Below are 7,502 nucleotides of genomic sequence, written 5' to 3' on the forward strand. Positions count from 1 at the left end.
TGGCACAATCCCCTGTATATTACTAGATGCTAAATAAATAGAAAGAGTTTGAACATTTGCTATATACAGCATTAGTAAGTATTAAGGCAGGATCTTAGTCCTCTCTATCAGCAGTTGGGGCTTTTTGTCTTAGCTAATACTTTTTGTGTTTTTTTTTGAGCCACATTCTCCATGGCTATCTTTATTACCCCTTGCCAATTCCAATATACACATATATATGTGTGCGTGTGTATATATATGTGTGTGTGTGTGTGTGTGTGTATATATATGTATATATATATATGTTTCTGCAGAAGTATCTCCAAGTTCTCCTCCAGGGAATTGTTCCAAGTCCTGTGAATGGCAAACATCATTCGATTGCCTTAGGGGAAATTTTAAAAACAAATTATTTATAGTCTTATGAGTCTAATAAACTTTAATTTTAATTTTGATTTATTTAATATTGTGGTTATTTTTTCTCTGAGATTTTATTTTAAAAATTCTGTCATCTGCATTGAAATGAACAATTCTCATATATACTTTCAGAAAGAAAATATGAAAAGTCCTGTGGTATAAGAAGCTACCATTTGAAGACTGTCTTTTTCCGGAATTTAAAAATACAAAACAATGTATTTGGCCCTTGGTGATGAGGTGGAGGGAAGCAGACATTTAACCAAATTTTAAATTATAATGTTATTATCCAGTTTTGTTTCTTAAAGAGTAAAGTCATTTATAAATTTTATAATTAACTTTTAGCTATAGCTGAGAAGTTTCATCATACTCCAAATAAAATGCTTAAAATGCAGAGTTTTCGTATTATTTCTGAGGGCATTTATTTGAAAACCCTGAGCTGAGCTTTCATCCAGAGAACACTGAAATCTATAGGGAAAGGAGCTTTCTTTCATAGATGTACAAATTCAGGTCTACATTTTGTCTATGTTTTTAGAATGTGGAGGACATGGAAAATTTGATATGTTTTAGGTTATTACTACATCTCATGGTAAAATTCTGAGAGGGGCATTTAACTGTACTTTTCACTTTTCTATTTGAAGTAAACTTCTTCTGATTAAAGTCACAGTGTCTTTGAGGAGCAAACCTACTCAATAAAGTTGTTGAGGGATATTTATCGTTAAACCCAAATATAATTGAAATTTTCATGTTAAATTATTTGATTCTTTTTCCAGAGGATTATGCTTATGAGTTATTGGTAAAGACTGAGTGTTTGAGATTATTTGAATAAAATTATATTCTGCATTCCTTACCAAAGTGGCAGAGAGGATTTTTGCATGAATGGTGCATCTCAAACTCTGCAGTATCACTGAAAATGGTGGGTTCTTACTAGCTGAAGTTATAAAATTAACTTATGGGACAACATGCCTTGAGAGTCATGAAGTAGTGAAATACAGGAAAAGATAGCACTTGAAAATGCCATTGAGCGACTCCCCAGGTAGACCTTGCATCCCCTTTGTGTTTCCTAAATGTCTTTGATCTGGTACATTTGACCAACCCCGACTTAAGAGTCATAAAAGGAAGAAGTCCAAGAATAAGGAAACTAGGTACATCCCTCAACTCAGAGCTTAAATTCTAGGGTGTCATTTCTGTGGAGTAGCTTATGTAGTGAATAACTTTGAGGGAAACCATAGTACATGAGAAATAGATACAAACCCTTAGGCTATCTCATAAAACCCCTTGCTTCCTCCAAGGAATGCAATTAATACAGAACAATGATCATGTTTTCTGAAGGAAGCAGGGAAAATGATAACATCATATTTTTATTCCAGGATCTTATGGCCTTGTAATAACTTAGGAATTTTTTTTAATTTTGTAAAGAGAAATAACGAATAATTAACCATGATATTTAACCTGTGTTCCTTCCGTCTTTGCTTCTTTCCTTTACTTTTTCTTTCTCTAGTTCATTTTTTTGCATAAATGACTATATAAATAATATGTAAATTACTAATCAAGGAATAATTGATAAAACATTTACCTATCTTTCCTTCCTCCTATTTCTTTCGGTGTTATTTCTTTTTTCTATCCTTTTTATGTGAATGAAATAAAGAGAGAAAGAAAGACAATGGCTGCTTTGATCCCTCCTAAGCTTCATGATGCTCTTCTCTGTCTCCCACAAGGCTTACATTGGCTTCTTGACTATGTCTATAACATTTGAGTTCTTGTAATAAATTCTCTGTCACTTAAGCTAGCTTGAGGGGGTGCTTGAAAATAAATAATACCCTATAACTAAGATAATGTTCTATTCTGCAACCTATAATACTCTATAACTAAGATAAATAATACTTTATAACTAAGATAATGTGTAAACATCTTTCCATGTCAAAGAAAACCATATGGACTTTGACGGGATAGTATCCTTTTTTATGCAGCACCATGATTTGTTTTAATTAAAAAGTTTTGTAGTTTTAAATATGAAAATGTATATAGGAATCCATTTCTGCAGTGCTATAAAGAACTGCTTGAGACTGGGTAATTTATAAAGAAAAGAGTTTTAATGTACTCACAGTTCTGCATGGCTGGGGAGGCCTCAGGAAACTTACAATTTTGGTCGAAGGTGAAGGAAAAGCAAGTACCTTCTTCACAAAGCGGCAGGGAAAAGAGAGAGATCAGGGGAAACTGTCGCTTTTGAACCATCAGATCTCATGAGAACTCCCTCAGTATCACAAGAACAGCATGGGGAAACCACCCCCATGATCTAGTCACCTCCCACCAAGTCCCTCCCTCGACACATGGGGATTAAAATGCAAGATGAAATTTGGGTAGGACACAAAGCCAAACCATATCAATGGGTTGCTGAGAAACACAAGAGAAATACCATTTGGAGCAAATAAAATAAAATGCAGCTACAATTCAACCACTCAGTGTCCATTATTGATATGGTAATGCATTTCTACTCCAGTTGTTATTGTTGTTAATATTTGCTTCATTTGTTTAAATCCCCACAGGTAATATATTTTTCTTTGCCTAAAAATTAAAACATTACTGAAAATATTAGCCTCCTGTGACAACCACTCCCACTTCTAATTTTCCAGTCATTGGAAAAAGATTGTTTTTAATTTGTTCTATAACTTTCTAAAATGTTTCTCATGCATTTACATATACATGAATGAAACTGTAAAATGTCATTTGTCTGTATGACTGCAAACTTATTTATAAACGTGCTTTTTTATGTGCATATTATTCTACAACTTGCTTTTCCCTCCTATATTTATTAAGTTCATTTCTTTAAAATACTTTCACAGTATTGTTTACTTACATAGTGAATTAGGCATTTCCTCTTATTAGATATGTAGGTTTTTAACAGGTTTTACAGTTACAAACAACACAGTAATGACATGTATTGTATGTTCCTCTCCATGTGCATATACAAATGTTTGTCCTGATATGCAAGGTAAACATGATTTTACTTTTAATAACCACCCTGATTTTATAATAAACCTTGATATTAGCTAGAGCAGGTGTGAAAGGGAATGGCCAGCTACTCATCAATCTGAATCCTGTTCCTAGAAACACTGAAAAGTAAATTTTCAAGTTCCTCACGGAGTGAGATCAAGGCCATGTAACTTCTTTGGGTGAATGGAATGTAGGAATTTTCCCTTAGAGCAGAATCTAGGAACTTTCCTGTCTCCAGAACAGGAAGACTTTATGCTGCCCAAGAGGACTGCAGCATTGCTCTGGACCAGTGACTGTGAGCATTTCATTCTCCTCCATTTTTCCTGGGAAGGTTTATGATGGTTATCCTGTCCCTGTTCCTCCATTGCATATGTGGTGCATTTGGCAGACAGGGCAAGTAAATTAGTGTAGATGCAGGTAATTTACTTTTTATTTCAAAGATTTCCAGACAAAGAAGGAAGGACTATTTGTCACATTGAGATCTTTGACAATGAACTGGTTGCATTGAAGGGATGGTTGTCCTGGAAGTTGGCAGATTTTAAGGAAGAAAAGGAAAGTAAAATGGATATTTGGTAATACAATGGTCAGAATGATGGACTGTGGAGGAAACGTCTAAATACCTACTATCGACTCCCCTGTTACTGAGCGAAAACTGGAGTTTTATCTGCTTACATTTGTGGAATTATAGATATATTTGTATGTATGTGTATATCTCTGTGTGTATAATATCATATGTATTAAATTAACCTTATAATTTTGAAATGATTTTAGATTATTATTCTGTTTTAGGAGTTAATACAGAGACTCCATGTATCTTTTACCTAGTTTCTCTCAATGATGATGTAAAATTATAGCACAATGTAACAACCACACTATTGACATTGATACAGTGATGGTGAAACATTTACAGGTTCACAAGTATCCCTCATGTTGTCCCCCTTTAGCTGCAGTCATTTCTTTCCCTCGTTCATCTTCTTAATCCCTGACATCACTAATCTTGTCTCCATTTCTATAGTTTTAACAATGTTATGTATAATATAACCTTTTGGGATTGAATTTTTTTCATTCACTATAATTCCCCAGGGAATCATCTAAGCTGCTCTATGTTTCAGTAGTTTATTATTTTTACTGCTAAGTAGTACACCATAATATGACATACCAGAGTTTGTTCAAGCCTTCACTTGTTGAAGAACATCTGATTTGTTTCCAATTTGGGGCTAGTACAAACAAACTGGTATAAACATTCATGGATGAGATTTTGTGTGAATATAAGTCTTCATTTCCCTGGGATAAACTCAGGAGTACAAATTGCTGGGTTGGATAGTAAATATGTGGTTGGTTTTTAAGACACTGCCAATCTGTTTTCCAGAGTGACCGTACTATTTTGCATTCTTGTTAATAATGTATGAGTGATCTAATTTCTCCACATCTCGACCATCATTTGGTATTGTTTATGTATATATTAGCCATTTTCATTAGTGTGTTGTGATATTTCACTGTGGTTTTCATTTGTGTTTCCCTGATGGCTAATACTAGTTTGACATCAGTGTATCTTCTCTTGTGAAATGTCTGTTCATGTCTTATGCTCATTTTCTAATTAGATTGCTTGCTTTTTTTATTGTGGAGGTTTGAAAGTTCTTCAGATATTCAGTATACTATTTTTGCAAATGTTTTCTCACTGTCCATATCTTGTCTTTTTATCTTGTCCACAGTCTTGCAGAGAGCAGTGGTTTTTAATTTTTATGAAATCCCATTTATCAGTTTTTCCTATTATGGCTCATGCTTTCGATGTCAAATCTAAAGACACTTTTTCTAGCGTTAGAAACCAAGTATTTTTTCCTGTGTTCAAGTTTTGTAAATTTGCACTTACTTTGAACTTTATAATACATTTGAATTATATTTTGTAGAAGCTATGAGGCTTAGGTTGAAGTTCACAATTTTGTTGTAGATGTCTAATTGCTCTAGCACCATTTGGTGAAAAGGCTGTTTTCCTTATTTTTTAAATGTTTGGTAGAATTTTCCAGCGAAACCATCTGGCCTGGAGACTTTTTGGGGGGCTATTAGTTTTAAATTATAAATGCAATTTTCTTAATTGTTATGGAGCTATTCAGATTATTTACTTCACGTTGGATGAGTTGTAGTTATTTGGGTTTTCAAGGAGGTGACCCATTTTATCAAAGTTGTCCGTTTTATACATGTATAATTTTTGTAGCATTCTTTAATCATTCTTTGGGTTATTTGCAGGATGTATAGTGATACATGCTGTTTAATTTCTGAGATTAGTAATTAGTATCTTCACTCTTTATTGTCCTTTGTTCATCTTTCTGAAGGTTTGACAATTTTATTGGTGTTTTCATACTCTTTGTTTCATTTTTTTTTTCAGAGAAATTTTCAATTTTACAGTTTTATTGCAAATTTTCAAATTCCTCATGAAAACAAAAGTACGAACAAGTTCAACAGCAGTCTGGAAATAACTCATACTTGTAGTGAAATTAGAAATTGTCCTTTTAAAAAATGCAATAATTGTCCCTATAATATGGAATATCTTTATTGCCTTAAATTGCATTTTATTAATAATAAGAATATAACCCGGTGAAACCCCATCTCTACTAAAAACTACAAAAAACTAGCCGGGCGAGGTGGCGGGCGTCTGTAGTCCCAGCTACTCGGGAGGCTGAGGCAGGAGATTGGCGTGAACCCGGAAGGGGGAGCTTGCAATGAGCTGATCTCCGCCACTACACTCCAGTCTGGGTGAAAGAGCGAGACTCCGTCTCAAAAAAAAAAAAAAAAAAAAAAAAAAATTACAAGAATATAAACTTTCTATATCAAATGGTCTTTAATTTATATTTCTGTTTTTGGAGGGCCACCTTTTCATATATTCTGCCAATTTTTTATGAGGTGTATCCCTTCACTATTGATCTGCAAAAGCTGTTTATATATTAAGGCCACTAATATTTTTCATTGTGTACATTGCAAATAATTTCTAGTTTGGCTTTATCATTATTAAAAGAAGTTTTGCAATAAACTTTTTTGAAAAGTTTTCAAAAACAAACGTAAAAATCTCTTTATTCTTTATGATGTCTGCTTTGGATATCAAGGCCTTTCTTTTCTTTTTCCCTTTTTTGTTTTTTTGTTTTTGTTTTTGTTTTTGGACAGAGTCTTGCTCTGTCACCCAGGCTGGATGCAGTGGCAGGCACCATCTTGGCTCACTGCAGCCTCTGCCTCCCAGGTTCAAGTGATTCTCCTGCCTCAGCTTCCCAAGTAGCTGGGACCACAGGCATGCACCACCACACCTGGCTAATTTTTGTATTTTTAGTAGAGACGGGGTTTTGCCATGTTGGCCAGGATGATCTTGATCTCTTGACCTTGTGATCCTCCTGCCTCTGCCTCTGGAATTACAGGTGTGAGCCACTGCGTCTGGCTTTTTTCTTTTTTTTTTTTTTAAATAACTTCATCTCTTTAAAAAGCAATTCCCCTTTTATGTGAGCTATCATTTGTGTCTTACCCTTTCCCAAGGAGTAACTTTTTTTTTTTTTTAACTTTTATCTTAGGTTCAGGGGTACATGTGCAGGTTTGCCATATAGGGAAATTGTGTGTCGCGGGGGTTTGGTGTACAGATGTTTCATTCACCCAGGTAATAAGCATAGTACCTGACAGGTAGTTTTCTGATCCTCACCTTCCACCCACCCTCCGCCCTCAAGTAGGCCCTAGTGTCTATTTTTCCCTTCTTTCTGTCCATGTTTCCTCAGTGTATGTCTCCCACTTGTAAGTGAGAACATTCAGTATTTGATTTTCTGTTCCTGCATGAGTTTGCCTAGGATAATGGCCTCCAGCTGCATTAATGTTGCTGCAAAAGATATGATTTCATTCTTTTTTATGACCACATAGTATTGCATGGTGTATACGTTGTACCTCATTTTCTTTATCCATTCCACCATTGATGGGCATCTAAGTTGATTCCATGTCTGTGCTATTGTGAATAGTGCTTCAGTGAATGTGCAAGTGCATGTGTATTTTTGACAGAACAATTTGCTTTCCTTTGTGTGCTTACCCAATAATGGGATTGCTAGGTTGAATGGTAGTTCTATTTTAAGTTCTTTTTTTTTTTTTTTTTTTTT

Source organism: Mandrillus leucophaeus, unplaced genomic scaffold, assembly GCF_000951045.1.
Source record: "Mandrillus leucophaeus isolate KB7577 unplaced genomic scaffold, Mleu.le_1.0 Scaffold49, whole genome shotgun sequence".
Taxonomy (NCBI): Eukaryota; Metazoa; Chordata; class Mammalia; order Primates; family Cercopithecidae; genus Mandrillus; species Mandrillus leucophaeus.